The sequence below is a fragment of the Alexandromys fortis genome, unplaced genomic scaffold (assembly GCF_014885135.2).
Source record: "Alexandromys fortis isolate MF-2015 unplaced genomic scaffold, M_Fortis_MF-2015_v1.1 scaffold_32, whole genome shotgun sequence".
NCBI lineage: Eukaryota > Metazoa > Chordata > Mammalia > Rodentia > Cricetidae > Alexandromys > Alexandromys fortis.
Genome location: NW_026067938.1, coordinates 8,002,585 through 8,019,602, shown reverse-complemented (window position 1 = coordinate 8,019,602; position 17,018 = coordinate 8,002,585). Strand labels below are relative to the sequence as shown.

The 17,018-nt window shown below is 41.6% G+C and overlaps 1 protein-coding gene across 21 annotated transcripts in view; it reads left to right on the top strand.

Moving 5' to 3' along the window:
• Positions 1 to 17,018, top strand: part of Sorbs2 (sorbin and SH3 domain containing 2) — a 300,031-nt gene that overhangs the window by 138,382 nt on the left and 144,631 nt on the right. For all 21 annotated transcript variants that reach the window (XM_050147346.1, XM_050147351.1, XM_050147349.1 and 18 more), the window contains exon 2: positions 5,928 to 6,069. The gene's annotated coding sequence lies outside the window, so the exon portion shown is untranslated. The remainder of the gene's footprint in view (positions 1 to 5,927; positions 6,070 to 17,018) is intronic.

The following is a 17,018-nucleotide window of genomic DNA, read 5'->3' as shown; positions in this document are numbered from 1 at the left end:
GGTGAATTGAGACCATTAATATTAAGTGATATTAATGACCAATTGTTGTTTACTCCGGTTATTCTTATTGTTTTTTTGGTAGTAGAGTTTGTGTGTGTGTCCCTTCTTTGAGTTGTGCTGGTGAAGGTTCACTAGATGCCTGAGTTATTGTAGTCAGTGTTGGCATTGTTGGATTCCTTGGGTTGCGATTTTCCTTCTATTACTTTCTGTAGAGCTGGATGAGGAATTTCTTAAATTATTTATTTACCCAATAAGCCTAATTGCAGCAGGTACTTTAAGCCAGGAGCAGATATGATAACTGTGGGGCATCCCGCTGAAGGAAGAAGTGGGGAAAATGCAGGAGGAGGCACTTCTAAGTCAGTCACTCAAATAAATGCACCTGGTTTGACCTAGCGGGAACACGGCTCTTTCAGAGGTAAAACCGAGACGATTTTACCTGTCTGGTGGGTTGTGGAAGGCCTTCCCCTAGGAAGGACACGGTGACTTCTGCACAGCATAAACTGTTGAACCAGGAATGCAGAGGTTCTGATCCAAGGACATCAGGTAGGCCAAGGCCCTATGGACAGACTGCAGAGAAGCTGGAAGGAAGAGAGCTAGAAGAAGGGTAATAGAGATAGAGATGCAAGACACAAATCCTGTGGGATCTTAAGCAAGCCACCTTAAGGAGGCTCAACAGTTGCCATAGCCACTTTTGTGTGTGTTTAATTTCAAATAGAGCATAAATACAAAGAAAATCTAAATCATGATTAAATAAGCTTCACAGATGCATAGTCAATTAATGAATTTAAACGTGTGTGTGTGTGTGTGTGTGTGTGTGTGTTATATGACGTATGCACATGCCCATGTGCGGGTACGTATGGGCTAGATGAAGACGCTGGCAGTCCTGTTCCATCACTCTGTGCCTTGTTGCTTTGAGTCAGAGCCTTTCCCCGAATCTAGAACTCAGCAAACCCCAGGAATCTCCTGTGGATCTTCTCCCCCAGCTTGTTAGGTGGGTGCTGGAGATTCAAACTCCAGTCTCTACAGTCACATAGCAACGATAGCTCTTAGCCACTGAGCCAGCTCTCCATCCCCTCAAGCAGCAGCTTTACAATCAGTAAAGTTTTAACTGGTAAATTTAGCAAAAGTTAAGAAGTTGTTTTTTATGAAACTTGTGTGTCTGATAATAGTTGGTTAGCCCTTCATCAAGATCTGAGCTTCACTTGGTAAAGCCCAGACTCTGGGTATAACATCACATATGGGTACAAATCAATCCTCTGAAAACCATCTGACTATCAACAAGCCGGCAGTGTGTCAATGCCACCCTCGTCCCGCAAGGATAACGCGCGACACACCGGAGCTCTTCTTGCAGCAGTTTTCAGGACTTTATTCACAGCAATCTATCTCCTTCTCCTTCTCTTTCTCTCTCTCTCTCTCCTCTCTCTCCAGGCAAACCTCTCCCAGCCCTTAAGTAGGCATGGGCTGCCAACCCCGAACTGCCAGGTGGGCACTGCCCATAGGTTCACGCATATGCAGGCAGCTGATAATCGTTGTGTGATCATAGCGTAGGTCAGGCCTTAGCCATCTCAGGAGTTGATTATACATCTCCATCAGGTGTGACCCCACGCAGCTCGCTACAGCAGTGGAAGTAATTAGAAAAAGAAGCACGATGGGACAGCCCTCATATAGCTACAGGAGTCGGAGGAACTTGTGCGACCCCAAATGGAAACAGATTCTAATGCTGGTAAGGTCTTAGAGTTTAGCTCAGAATGCAAGTACAGAAGAGGGCTTTGTGAGTGATCAGGCCCTTGTCTTGGACCTCAGTTTCCCAGCTCAGGGTGCTGATCTTGTTCCTTTCACAGCAGACCTGAGGGTGGCTTGAAAAATGCTTGCTGCATGCTAACACTAAGATCACTGCTTTTCTTGCCCGCGCTTCACGTTGATGAGGATGACTGAAGCAAACCACTATGCCTAACCTTAGCTCTATTTTATGTTCTTTTGCACGCCTTCCTTTAACTCAGTTTCATCCGATTTCTATAGTAAGTAAGAAAATCTGACTGGCATCCTTTTCAAGGCATCCTTGAAACCCGTGCCAATGCTTTGGCCGCTCTTGCTGCCTCAGACCACTAAAGCATTTGCCCGAGAGAAGGAAACATTGTTCTCCTGGATGAGACAATGCCGCTGAGCTGGGAAGGCGAAAGCCTTCGGGTATCCGTGGCACAATTCACTTTTCAAAGGGGGTGAACTCTCGAAAACAATATTCCTGGGAAAACTACACTCGCTTCCTTCCTCCCGAGATCCTCCCAAAGAACAAGAGTACGAGGAGGCCGCCATTGAGAAGCCTCGGTTCTCTTGAGAAGAACTCTTAAGAGCTTCAAACTATATGAACTAAAGAAGTTGCACAGAAGAATTCTTGGAAATCATCATGTTATTTCAAGATAATTGCTAAGTGTAGCCACACGTTAGCCATTGAGCCTTGGAGTCATCACATGTTTTAAAGTTTTTTTTTTCTTTAGGTATCCCCACCCCCCCCCAAAAAAAAAAAGCCCAACAACAACAACAACAAACAAACCCAACAGGAAAAACACCTGAAAAGTAAGGTGAAGGTGGGGGTGTGGCTTCATCTTATTTATCCCTCCCCATCTGTTTTGCTGTGCTAGGGAAAAGACCCAGAGCCACCTCTGTGGTACGCCAGTACCTTGCCACAGAGCTCCAGTCTGTGGAAACTCTTAAATGCTGCCAATGTGAGCCCAGATGTTCTTTTCCAGTGTGACTTTATTTTTATGAAGTTCTCTGGAGCACCGAGCACTCTGGGGCCACTGGCAACAGCGAGGAGTATGTTTGAAAGGCTGATGAGGTTATTAAACTCCAAACTGGACTATTTGTTTATTTAGGGTGGTGCAGCGGTGTAGGAAAGAATAACAAAAAGACTCTCTCCCTCTTACCAATCATATATCTGCCTAACCAGTGGTTCTAACTGGGGTGTTACTTGAGTTAACAAGATTCTCCCTTGGGGTGTGAACACCCTCGAGGACGGTTTGGTCTACGCAAACTGTGTCTTAGTGGGCACGGTCATAATAAAAATCACTGGACTCAGAACCATGTAGATTCGTGGACGGAGAAAAGAAAACGCCCAAGTGATCTGCCTTTTCAATGTTTGCTTCTGCTTTGTGTTCACGAATCTCCATAAAAAAGATTCCTCCTAGTCCAGCATCCGGAGCCTGTCTCGTGCTTATACAAAAGGCAAGACGTTCAATTACTGCTGAAGCATCTGGTCCTGCTTTGAATTTTAACCAGGTCTCTCATGTCTAGGTCCCACCTTCTATCACAGACCCCACATCTCTGCCCAGATATTTTGCCTATTGTTCTCACATCTCTGGACCAAGGTAGAGGTTCACTTAAATATAATCATTGATGGATTATTCTAAACTGATTTATTTTAGAAAGGAAAGAGAATATGAACGACTATAATCAGTATCACGGTTCAGATACCATCACAACAGTTACCTAGAAAAATCAGACTTGACCCTCCTGTACCATTGACATATGCTTGAAGTCTAATTTGCTCTCTGGGATATCAAATATGTTGAAAGGAGCTGTTTGGATCCTGGCTCAGGATCTTTGGGAGCGAAGAGACTTTAGGGAGACACGGTGGTGGACAACAGGATGGATGTTAAGTGGAGGCAGGGACCAGACCCATAACCTCTTTGTCTGAGTGCAGACTCTGAGGTAACGTGGCCATGCAGCAGAGAGCAAGGCAGTGAGTTTCCTGCAGGACTGGTGTGGCAAGCGGGCAGCAGGGGATTAAAAATAATAGCTGACTTGATAGCCAGATAGTTAACCCTTATTTGTGTCATTAACTTTTATAGTTTCTCGTAAAGCCGCGCTGAGAAAAATGTTTCTCTTTGTAAATAAAGTATTGTAAGGGGAAAACAAATAAAAATAATTTTAAGAAACTTGTATGAGAATAGATCTCAACTCTTTATTGGTAGGATTATCATTCAACAACTCAAACAAGTGTCTGTTCTAAACTAGTAGGTTAAGTAACACTTGGTAAAATAGAACTATTTAATCAAACAGAAAAATGCAGCATTCTATAATGGTATTTTAAAACTGGTAAATATTTTAAAATCAAAGCTAACTTTATTTAAGGTTATAATTAGATACCTCAAATATAAGTCATAGGTTTATTTTAAATTAGAATATCTGCATCATTTTAGTATATGGTGAACTTGGCTCAAATATTTCATCATATACCATACCTCTTTCTCCACCAGGCTGAACCAGTATTTTAAAAGCCATTTCCAATGTCATTAAAGCAACAAAGGAATTGGTTTTGTATTTGTCTCCAAACAAAGCACAAAACAACTGGAGAGTCTTCCTGTAACTCTTGAGTAAAGCATTGCTTTCTGTCTGCTCCCATGTTTCTGTGTTGTAGGATACAGGAACAAAAGAACAGGGGAATTCATCTTCATTGAATCAAGGCTTTAAAAAAAATATTGCGCTATTTGCTTGGTAGAGCCTCCGCCTTTCCTTCCTAGTGGAACTGCTGCTTTGTCTTTTGACACAAGCTAGGGTCTTCTGGGAAGAGGTAACCTTAACTGAGAGATTGCCCTGTGGGCAAACCTGGAGAGCATCTTCTTCATCAGTGATTGATGTGCGAAGGCCCAGCCTACTGTGGGCGGGGCCCCTCTTGGACCCAGGTGGTCCTGGGTTACACTGAGCAAGCCAGTAAGCGTGACTCCGCCATAGTCCCTGCTTCAGTTTCGGGCTTCAGGATTGTGCCTTGAGTTCCTGCCCTGACTTCCCTCAATGAAGGACTGTGATCCGTCGGATAAAATCAACCTCTTCCTTGCAATGTTGCTTTCGGTCATGGTGTGTATCAGAGCGATAGAAAACAAGGTAGGACACATGGCATAGTGAAGGCCTCATGAAACAAGGATGCCCGCCTTGTTTACTTCATCCTTTACTTCAGCCTTGGTAAACAGAGATCTTAGTTCTGTTTTCACCTACGTTTGCAGCCCGAGTAAAATAAACCTTCAAATGCCAAGGCAACACTGAGTTGCCCGTTTTTGTATTCACAGAGTTCCCAGCCTACAGCGAGCTGAGAACAGCTGGCCACGTACATGCTCACTGAATGAATCCATGAACACAACCTGTGGTTATTCATTCGGAAAACCAAATAAAAGTTCTAAGTTTGCCTGTCACGGCGAGCCAGTGTCATTTCTTTCTTTCTTTTTCTTTTTCTTTTTTTTTTTTACCCCTGGGTTTGTGGAGGCAGAAGCCTCTCTGCATCATGTCATTGGATGGTCCCCAGTCTTAGCCAACAGATAAGAAATGTCATCGGCTTAACCCGGTAGCTTTCAAAAATAGCATGCTTAAAGTGGACATGTAGGTGTGCGCTAGAAAGAAACCATTTGCCTGTGGTCTTAAGAACAGGCTGGTAGCTGATGTTTAGCTGAGAGACCTAAAACGTTGCCTTAAGACCTGTTGTGAGCAAGCAAGAGATAATCAGAAGTCCCCTGGTCAGTGTGCCATAGCGTCTTACTTTCTTCTACTGATCAGGTAAATTTTTTTGAAAACTTCAGGGTTGGAGCAAGGAACCGTGTTCCTTTAAGATTCAATCAAGTCTCTGTGTGTGTGTGTGTGTGTGTGTGTGTGTGTGTTTTCAATAGCTCCGGCCGTTTCCCTCAAAATTTCAATGAATATTTGCACAATGAACCAAGTTGTTGTGGGTTTCCTGGTTTGTGTTGGTTTTCCCCCCCAGGGCGGGGGGTGGTGATTCGGGCAAGGCATTCTCAGCTCTTCGCAGACAAGTCCAGCTGCTGGTAATGCTGAAAATAGCTCAAATGCCCTCAGGCTGGGAGCACCACCCAGCAGCTGAGGCTCTTTGCTTCTCTCAGTTGCTTTCTCTACTGACCCCCGGGTCCCCCTTTTCGTCTCTGCAGACACTTGGATTGGACTTAATCTTAAACCTCTGGAGGTCAAGACCTTTTTAAAAAAGGGCTAAATAAACAATCTCTACACGGGAAAAGGCCACTGACTCCCGCTTCCTCTGCTGGAGCAACCGTGAAGTTCAGCCTCTTCAAGGTAAGGTTTTTTTTTTTTTGTTTTTTTTGTTTTTTTTTTTTTATTCGGGAATAACTTTTCTGGGGTGGTCATGACTAGTGTCTCTAAAGTAACTTTTTAGCGAACATAGGAGAAGGCCGGGGGCTTCCCAGGTAGACCCTGCTTCTGGGATGCAGCAGCATCATTGCATATTTTTGTGAGTGTAGTTGTAAACTCTGCCTAAAGCCCTCTGTCCCCACTGGCTGCCGCACAGAGCCGTCTGCTGCTGAGTTCTGCTTCCGAGTTCTCGTTCCTCGACTCCCACAGGGGTGACAGGACCTCTAGACACCATCATTTCGTTGTTTAGACTGCTCTCTTATTTTAACTTTCTAAAGGCTTTCTTTAAACAAGATGCAGCCCACCTGAGTAAAGACAGTGTATTAGTGAATGCTCTTGATGGATGGCCAGGTGGCTATCTTACAGTATGCCCAGCTCTTAGCCGCTGTACTTCCGGCTGGTGTGGACTGAGAAGTTGTTCGGAGACTGGATTATTATTATTATTATCATTTTTATTGTTGTTGCTGGGTTTTAGATTCCTAGTGTCCTTTGGGATGACTGACTTTTTGGGAACTCCTTCCCCATGCTGAAATTCAGCTAAGCTGCTCTCTTATGAGGTAGATTTTACGACTTTTTTTTTCTGACAATAAACATTTTTGGCTAGTAATCTGGCTCCCCCCCCTCTTCCGTCCCCCCTCATGCTTGCACTTGACATTTTGCAAAGCCCTTTGATCTGTGGACTTTAACCTCAACCACACCATTTACTTTGATTGTGAGTATTTACTATGTTCAGTAAAAAGGCTTTTTTTTTTTTTCCTTAATGCTTTGATAGCTATTCCTTCAGATAATTTACTGGCTTAGCTTCTGCTGCTGCTATGATTTAGATCTTATTTCTAAAGGAGCCTGCGACTTTAAGAAAAACGTCCTCCTGCGTAGCTCTCTCATCACAATGACTATTCTCACACAGTACATCGTTCCTGATGCTCTGACCCTTTAGTGCACACCTCATGCTGTGGTGACCCCAACTACAAAATTATTTTCGTTGCTACTTCATAAAAATAAGTTTGATATTGCTATGAAACGTACTGTAAATATCTGTGCTTTCCAATGGTCTTAGGCCATCCCATGAAGGGGTTCTTCTGCACCCTAGGGGTCGCGACCCACAGTTTGAGAACCACGGTTTTAGCAAGACTCAGCTCAGGATATCTAAAAGCAAGTAGCCAAGGCAGTTCATAGAACGGATTCTGTCAAACCCCACTGGAGTCTCCTGCTTCCCCAAAATTACCATGCGCCTTGAGGCCTAATTGTTGCTTTTAAAATCATGGGCACTGAAACGTTTGGCATTTCAAGATGCTTTTTTACCAAAAGAGTTTTGGTTAAAGACAAAAACCCAGAAAAACAAGTATTTAAATGGCATAGTGGGCTTTTGAGTAACAAGAAGAATAAGACAGAAGAAAAGGGCAGAAGAAATTTTAAAAAGAAAGAAAAGTAAAATAAATTAAAAAAGAAAATATTCAGTAGCCAAAAGTTCAAGTGAAATTTCTCTGATGTATGGGCTGAGGAGTTTAATGGAACAAACAGACGGTGCTTCCTAAAATGAATGGAATCTTAACACTTTTATCAATCATTAATCAGTTTTAAATACTGTCTTTACTTTCAGAACTATATACATATTGCATTTGCTTTCTGCTCTTTTCTTCCCTAAAACATTGACTATTTCAAAGCCCCCTGTTAGCTGCTGTTCTGGGTACCCTGGGTAATATTATCCCTGTCTATTGGAGGCTAGGAGCCTAATCCTAGGTTCCTAATAGTCAGGAAGAGGCTGTGAGATCTCTAAGGGATGGATGCAGTCTGCTCTGTGACCCTTGTAAGGAGAGAAAGCCAATAGCCACCACAGGGGACTTGATGGGGCAGAGGAAGGGAGAATGTTCCAGGAATGCTCCTCCTCAAGCAGAAGTACATGGAGGTCTCCCCTCCGGCGTGTGGACTATAGCAGGAAAGCCTGGAAAAGGGTCAGCATCATTGCCTTGCTATGCGGCCTCTCGGTCTACATTATAATGAACACATCAATCATCTTATTTCTGTGATTGGTGAACTTGTGAATCCCCTATAATGAACACATCAACTGTCTTATTTCTGGGATTGGTCAACTTGTGAATCCCCCTGTTACTGTGAGTGAGGGCTTCACCGCTTTCAAGGACCTCTCAGGACCAGGGATGGTCCCTTTGAGCAGTGGGAAGACTTGGGAGCAGTGTCAGGTACAGCTGTGTTCCTGGAGTCTGTAGCAGGGCTGTTAGCACAGATGCATAGTCAAGGACATCAGGAAGAAATGAGTTTTCCAGACAGGAGACTGTTGACCCCTTCCCGACGAGCCATGCCAGGTCCTGTTTGCCCCTTCTTCCTCATGCCCCTCTGTTTTAGTTTACTTTGAAGTATTGGATTGTTCGAATGTGAAACTCAAGGACAAACCCAGCTGAGGCCACCGAGTTTCACACAGGCTCCCAGAGTGTTCTTCCTAGCCTTTCTCGAAACTCGGCCCCTGTTTGCCAAACGTTTCATGAGTGTCAGCAAACCTGGACTAGAAACCTAATCCGACGCCAGGTGACTCCTGGTGACTTAAAGGCTTTGTTGTGTAGGTACAGAAGCTGTCAAACAAGGGCACTTCTCATTTCCACGACTTTACTGTAATTTCTTGTGGACACACATTGCTGTCTCTCTATATCCTATGATATTTTAAGGGCAAGTTGAAGTCTAATATGAATTTCTGTAGCTGTGGTATTTAAGCGTTGGCAAAGAGCGGCCTGCATTTTAAATTCCAGCTCAGTTTGAATCACGCTGGTGTGAACACGCTGGTATAAATTCAGCTAAAGCAAGGAAGTCCCAAGAGAGCTATGGAATGTCTTTCTTTGCTTAAATATACCTCTGTGCTTGCGACGAACAAACAGTAACATTTTGTCCAGGTCTGTCCTCTTGACAGTGCGCCTTTTGTTCCCTTTCCAAAGGTGGTGTCAAATATATTGGTGGAAAAATAATAAACTTCCCCCAGATTTTTTTTCCCTGCCTGCTCAACTGATACACTCCTAGGGAACATTGCGGGCATTGAAAGGTTTGCTGCTATTGCTGGTAATGTAAACTGAGAATAAAGGTGAAGTCAGCTTCTCTTGGGAAGGTGTGGTGACCCAGAGCTGCTGCTGTGTGTGTGTGACTAGTCAAATGGGACCTGGTTGTTAAAATGTGTGTGTGTGTGTGTGTGTGTGTAAGAGAGAGAGAGAGAGACTGTCTCTGTGTGAGAGTGTATGTGATGTCTGAGTCTTTGTGTGTGTCTGTGTTTGTGCATGTGTGTATGTGAGAAAGAGAGAGTCTGTGTGAGTGTATGTGATATCTGAGTCTTTGTGTGTGCGTGTGTATGTGTGTGCACAAGCTTACCTGGTGGAAGAGGAGAGAGGAGAATGGGTTTGCAAGTTTCTTTCAGCAAATCTGTGACCTCAGAAACAAAAGTGATCAAGCCCCAGGTCTGAAGACATTTTGTTGGTCATATTAATTTTGTTGGCAGAATGTCAAAATATCTTTGGTATTATTTCTCTCATTAAAAACAACAAGTGTTACGATTCCAGACATAGTAAATTATCTCCAACGAAAATAGGACCACTTTGAAGAGTCACATACTTGTAGAACTTCCATGGTTAGTCTCAGAAAAGTCATCATGACTCTGAGGTCATCATCAGACAAACAGCCACCTAGAAAACTAAGATTCAGCTTGACATTTTCTTAACTGAACAGTATGTGACCCCCCATCTGAAGACATTTCGAGAAATGAGTTGGTGAACTCAATAAAGATTTAGTTAGACTAAATTTACTGACGTTTACCAATGCAGAATCTTGATCAAATTAAATTTCAGAAAAGTTCTTTTTGGAAATTTTAAAGTCCATTTTAAATTTAGCAAATTTTACTTTTAAAGGTTTGTATCTTGCAGATGACTTGCAAAGTCACTGTTGTTTGATGCGACACCACATAAAGTATAAAACATTGTAAGATAGCAACAGCAAAACTTGGGGTTAATACATGTAGATTTAGCACTGGCTTCACTATTCTGGCTGTGAGACTTATGGGCATATGGAATTGAATAGTCCCAAATTAGCAAAATGAGAAGAAAGTGCTCAAATTTAGGTCCTAGAGAAAATAACACAAACCAATCAAGAATCATCCAACAAAAGAGAATGTCGCTAAATGACACAGAAGTTAAGTCTTTCAGGAAGGTCTATCACATATAATATTCATAAGGAAAAGAGCAAAGATACCACACCAAAAATAAATTCCAAGCTTATGTATATGCACATGCTTCTCTAGATCATTAAAGAACTTTTTCACAAATGACTTCAGCTGTCATTTAAGAATGCAAATATCTCTGAATTTAAAAATTGTTTTGTGCTTAATTTACTACCAGAAAGAAATGAGCCATTTCATACTTATATGTTTTATAAGGCTATATTATAATAGCCTAAATTTATATAAAATACATTTTTTAAGGCAGAAAACAAAACAATAATGTGATTCAGATCAGGTCAAGGTCAGAGAGTCCTTCCCAACATATCAAAGGGGATTATTTGCACAGCACAGATAATACACTCATCAGTTTCAACCATCTAAGGATATTTGAAATAAGAAATAATTGAAGGAGGACACAGTGCAGGGGCTAAGCATGTAAGTCAATGACAGAGCATCTGCCAAGTATGCGTGTTGCCCTGAGTTTGATCCTCAGAACCATCACAGGAGGAGGAAGGGAAAGAGGAAGAGGGGAAAGGGAGAAGAGGAATTAAAAACTACTTTAATCATTAAATACCCACATCCTGCAATCATCCTAAAATCTACCTGTCTCTCCAAGACAACCTTTCACACTGATGTGCACATTCCTTATTGAAATGCAGAGATTACTGTAAGGGTACGATGGTCTTCTCACTGCCGCTCTTATTCCCGGGCTTTCCCCTGAAGAATCATGGAATAAGAGATGGAAATCCTATACTCACTAGGAAGTGTGGGCCAACTGGCCTACCACCTAGGGTTAAGGAGAGAAAGGACCAGACTGGAGATGAAAGTCGACTGCCCTCTCCCCTGTACTTGGCAGATAACTCTGCTGAGTCTCTAGGTCCCATTACATTTTTTTCTTTCTCCCAAGACCTTCTCTTATATGTCCTCGTATTGCTAGGAGAAACAGAGATCTCTCCTGCAAGCTCACCATTCTCGAGCTGCTGACAGGGAGAAGCAGTTCAGATAGAGGATGACTCTAGGTTTTAAGACCCTCACGAATTACAGAATTATCACACAGCCCCTGACCTAGGAGAAGATGGGCATGTGTGGGTATCGTCGGAGATTTGTGCTTTGTAACTGTTGACTGATTCGCACTAAGATGCAGATAGGCTAAGCAGGATTTCCATTTATAGTTTTTAAACCAAACATTTTATTTTAAAACAGCTTTAAAAGAAGAATTATGAAGATCTTATATCCCATGCTTAATAGTAAAACTTATATTAAATAATGTCTGACTATAGTTAGTCAAGTTTTTTGATGATGATGATATTATTTTAACCAGAGCCCATGCTTTCTCCTTCTTCATATCCAATGACCTTCCTCCATCCTGGGATCCTGTCCAGATTATCATATTACATTTAGCCATTCCTCCTTAGGCTCCTCTTAGCTAAGACAGTTTCTTTCCTTGTTTTTGAGAGCTGTGACAGTTTGTCATGTGTTCTTCTCATAATTAAACTGGGTTCATTGGATTGGGAGTGGAAAACCTCAGAGCAAGGGTTCTTCTCATCAGCTCACATGGGAACATGGTATCAACAGGACATATGGCTGCTGATGGTGCCTTTGACTACGTGGCTGAGGCAGCAGCACTCAATAGGTTTCTTTTCCTCTAAGTCACTTTCTACCCCTTTTCACAGTGTACTGTTTTATTCACATTGTTGTGACAAAATATAGAATAGGAAAACTTGTGGGAGGAACAGCTTATCTTGGTTCACAGCTTCAGTGGATACAGTCCATCACCTGGGCAAGGCAAGGCAGCTCCCTGGTGGGGACATTTGGCCTCTGGTGCTCTGTTACAGTAACATTGGTCACTGTTCTTATCTTTAGTGGCCTGCGTTCCTGTTCTCATCCTTAGTGGCCTGTGTTACGGCACAGGCTCCATATCCCAAAGATTGACTTTCTTCTACAAGGAATATTTATAACTCTATGCCATTAATTTGAATCTACTCATTTATTCATGCCATCATAACCAATGGGCATTTGTTTTATACTTGGAGTTATATGATGCTCAGTATTGAGATCTAAATATTAACAGCTGAGATGAAAATGTCACCAAACAGACAAGCCTCTGATCATGTTTGCAAACGGTTGTCTAGACGAGGTTAAATGAGATGTGAAAATCCACTCTAAATGTGGGTAGCGCTATGCTAAGGACCGGAATCCCAGATTACATAAAAAGGAGAAACCTAGCTGAGCCCTGGAGTTCTTCACTTTCTGCTTCCTGGCTGTTGATTCAACCGTCTCTTCTTCTCTTTCTGCACCGCCTTCCTTGCCATGTTGGACTAAATCTCTTCTCTTTCCTACATTGCTTTTGTCGGGTATTTTGTCAGAGGACTGAAATAGCAACTCACACCCTTCACAGCTAATGCGAGGCTATCTTATTTTTTCTTCTTTCGCATCATTCCAGTTTGGGCCTTGGCTTTGCCGACTGATGTGGATGTCTCTTTAACATACTCCTATCATTTTAAGGTTTTCTTCTGGCACCACGAGCTTCTCCATACTTATGTAGTGTAGTTCCAGATCCACAAACCAGCTATTTCCTCAAAGACCTCTGGTTACATTTATTGAAGGATAGTGTTGGCACAACCCAGAACATTCATTTCCATTTTGAGGGGAAACATGTACAAATTATAACCAGTTTTAACCTTCGTATTACATAAAAAGGGAAATATGGGCAAAAATGCGAGGAGTTCAGAAAAGGCACAAATATGATTACTCTATCGAGAACCAAGGGTTGTGAATAGGTCAATTGAAACAACCTGTCAGTACAACTAAGAGAAGTCAGTTAATAAATCAACACAGTTTGTATTTAAAATTTTACTCTTATGAAAAGACAATTTAGTAGTAGAAAGGACAGAATGGAAAAGCCCATGCCACCTCATTCTCACATTCATTTGCACCAGAACATGACAATGGCCAAATTTGACTTAATAGGGAAGTAGATGTGCCTAGAAGGGTGGTTCATTATTAAGGAAGTGTGAGTTTAGATCCCCAGTACCTATAAAAGCGGGCAAGGCAACTTTGCTGTGATCCCAGTGCTCTGGGGACAGAAAAAGGGTGCCTGTATTGAGTTGGCTAGCTAGATTAGATGAATCACCAGTCTCCAGTTCAACAAGGGACCCTTTCTCAATATATAAGTGGAAAGCAATGCAGGAAGACACATGATGAATACCTCTGACTTACACACAAACACACACACACACATGCAAAGACATATGTGGCCACATACATTAACACACATAAGCACCCTCATATCAATATACGCATATTTGTGGGGGAGTTGGAGCATACATTTTTAAAGTACTAGACTTTGATTATTTTAATCATTGAGAATGCAGCTCCAAATCCATCTTCTGTTTTATATTTGGTTGTGAGCCTAGCCTTTAACGGCTGAACCATCCCTCCAGGCCAACTGTTTTAATTGTTCTTGATAGGCATTCACCCCAATGGTACCTTATTCATTCAACCCAAACAGCTTGGTGACTTAACACTTTAGTCACAAGTGGTATTCCAGTGACTTGGTTTTGTTTGAATCGACTTTTCAGATGCTCAATTTTAAAAACACCAAGAATGTTGGAAAAGCCATATTGAGGGTATATATTATAAGAGCTCAATGAGCATAGAATCAAATCATTTCCAAAGGTAGACTTTTCACTTTTTGATTTAATTTTATGTATTACAGTTGTGTGTGTGATGGGGAAGGGGTGCATGTGGGTCTACACGTGCATACACACACATACACACACATACACAGAGGCACATGTGTGCACACATACACAGGTGGACCCATGCAAAGTGTATGTGCAGAGGACAGAAGACAAGACACATTTCAGGAGTCAGTTCTCTCTTTCTATTTTATTGAGACAGAGTCTAAGGATGGCACAGTATTGTCGATGGGGCTGGTGCTCGCCTGTTCAGGGAAGGCTTCCTTTCCGAAGCTGGAAATGGCCCTTGCTTGGCCCCAGCACAGGAATGTAACTCAGTGAGAAGCAAGTAGCATTCAGCACTTATCACCTCTTTGCCGCCGAGCCTGAGGAAAAAGACTAATAGCGTTTCTGACATAAAGTTAAATTGTTGGCCTTTTATTTTTTTATAAATTATGATTTAGAAAAAATGAGTCCTAAATTTTGAAGGAAAAGAGTTCCTAGGCTTAATATTCAGGTCACAAAAATATGTGGCTTATAAGAAACTAATAAAACAATGAGAATAATCAAGTGAGCAATGATTTGTGAAAAGAACTTTTAAAGTTGGGGGTTTATTGATTTACTTTATATGTACATATATGTGTATGTGTGTGTGTGTGGAAGCCAGAGATCAACGCATTGTTCAGGAGCCACCCACGTTATCTCCTACTAGGACCTGGGCCTCCAGATATGGCTAAGACTAAGTAAGTTCCAGGGCTTTTCCTGTCTCCGCCTTTCCTCCAGGCCAGGCTTTCTATATAGGTTCTGTGGTCCAGCTCAGCTCAGCTCCTCGTGTCTGTGCAGTGAGCTCTTTACTAACGGAGCCATCTCCCCAGCTCTTTCAAAAGATTGTTTTCCTTGTTTTATTTTATGGTAGCTAGTTTTGTATAAAATACTTCACCATCTATGCTGGCTTTGATTAGCATCATGAATGTATTTAGTTTTATGAGTTTTGTTGAAAATTGGCACCCACGCTTTATCTTGTGTGGCAAGCTCCAGTATCAGATGAGCCTGAAGCAAAATGATAATTGTCTGCTGAGGTGAGAACACTTGACTGCTGGGAGATATTTATCCTCCTTACAGAATTTCACCTACTTCTGTATAGAAATTCAAGAGAAGGCTACCAGTCATTTATATCTACACGATAACGTCAATCATTCACAGATATCCTTTCTCTAATCAGTATTCTGGATGAATAAGGACACATGTGTCATAAGACCTTTCACAACAGATCTTTTCATACTGTTAATGAATATGAAAACTGAATACATTTAGCACTCAATTGTACTTACCAATTTAAGAATGGCTTTATAGATCAAGAATAGATTAGGAATTTATTAGCAACAAACTGTTCCAAGTAACCACAGATAACTGCTTTAATGTCTTAAGCAATTTTATATTCGTTGAATGAAATACTATCCCAAGCTATTTTAATATCACTTCAGTTGCTTATTTGATTATTTTTAGCTGTTTTACTATTTGATGGTAATCTTACAGAGCATGTGATTTAAAACTTTATTCTCTGACTATAGAAAGATTCAATACATAGGGGAAAGCTGAACAGAACCTAGTGCAGACTTTTAAGATGAAAAACAATCCATAGGCCATAGGAAAGAATTAATTTAATTTGAAGAGTGGTTTCTATTAGAAACATATATCAAAATAGTGTAAAGAAAAATGGATTGTTAAATAACAAATTTACATAGTGCATGCCTTTGAAGGGAGGAAGGAGTTCACGATTAGAGAGGTATTTATGAAGCTATAATTAAATTAATAGTATCTTGTGTATCCATTTTACATATTTAATAGTTGAATAAAAATGATTTAAGTAAAATAAAAATAAAAAACAATAAGATTTTTTTTCCAAAAAAGGAAGAACCCTGACATATCATTGTGGGATAAAGTACTTCCAAAAAAGCCACTGAGTTCTTTTTATTTTTTGTTTTTGTTTTTGTTTGTTTTCTCTGTGTAACTTCAGAGCCTGTCCTGGAACTCACGCTGTAGACCAGGCTGGCCTTGAACTCGCAGAGATCCACCTGCTTCTGCCTCCCAAGTGCTGGCATTAAAGGCGTGTGCCACCACCGCCTGGTGAGTTCATTTTCTGTTCATTATCCACTAATGACCCTTTAGAGTAGTGTGTTTCCCCAGTAAAACTCCCTAGGAGCAAGCTAAAGTTTCCTTTGCAAATGGTCATCAATTAGAGGTTGCTCGTGGGTTGGGGTGGGAACATGTGTCCACTTCCCCTTTCTGTTCCAGAACCCCGACTGGTGCAGACCCCTGGAGGCCTTGTGCACATTGTCTCCGTCTCTGTGCCTCCATATGCACGTAAATCCTGTTGCTGTAGAAGCTGTGTGCTGGCTAGTTTTGTCAGCTTGACCCAAGCTAGAGTCATCTGAAAGGAGGGAACCTCAATTAAGAAAATGCCCCCAGAAGACCCAGCTCTGTAATACAATTTGAAATTGGAAATGGTGATACCCTAGAAGTTCTTTTATTATTCATGATTATTTTAGCTATCCTATTGTGTGTGTGTGTGTGTGTGTTTCTGTGTGAAGCTGAATGTTGTCCTTTCAAGATCCAAGAATTGTGTTGGAATTTTGATGGGGATTAAATTGAATCTGTAGATTGCTTTTGTAGGATGGCCAGTTTCACTATGTCAATCCTACCGGTCTATGAGCATGGGAGATCTTTCTATCTTCTGATATCTTCTTTAACTTAATTCTTTCTTGAATGACTTGAAGTTTTATCATATAAAACTTGCTTGGGTGAAGCTACCCCCAAGATATTTTTTACTATTTGTGGCTGTTGTGAAGGGCGTTGTTTCTCTGATTTCTCTCTCAGTCCATGTGTCATTTGTATATAGGAGGGCCACTGATGTCTGTGAGTTGATCTGGCATCCAGATACTTGGCTGCGAGTATTTATCAGCCATAGGTCTGTCCCACTAAAATTT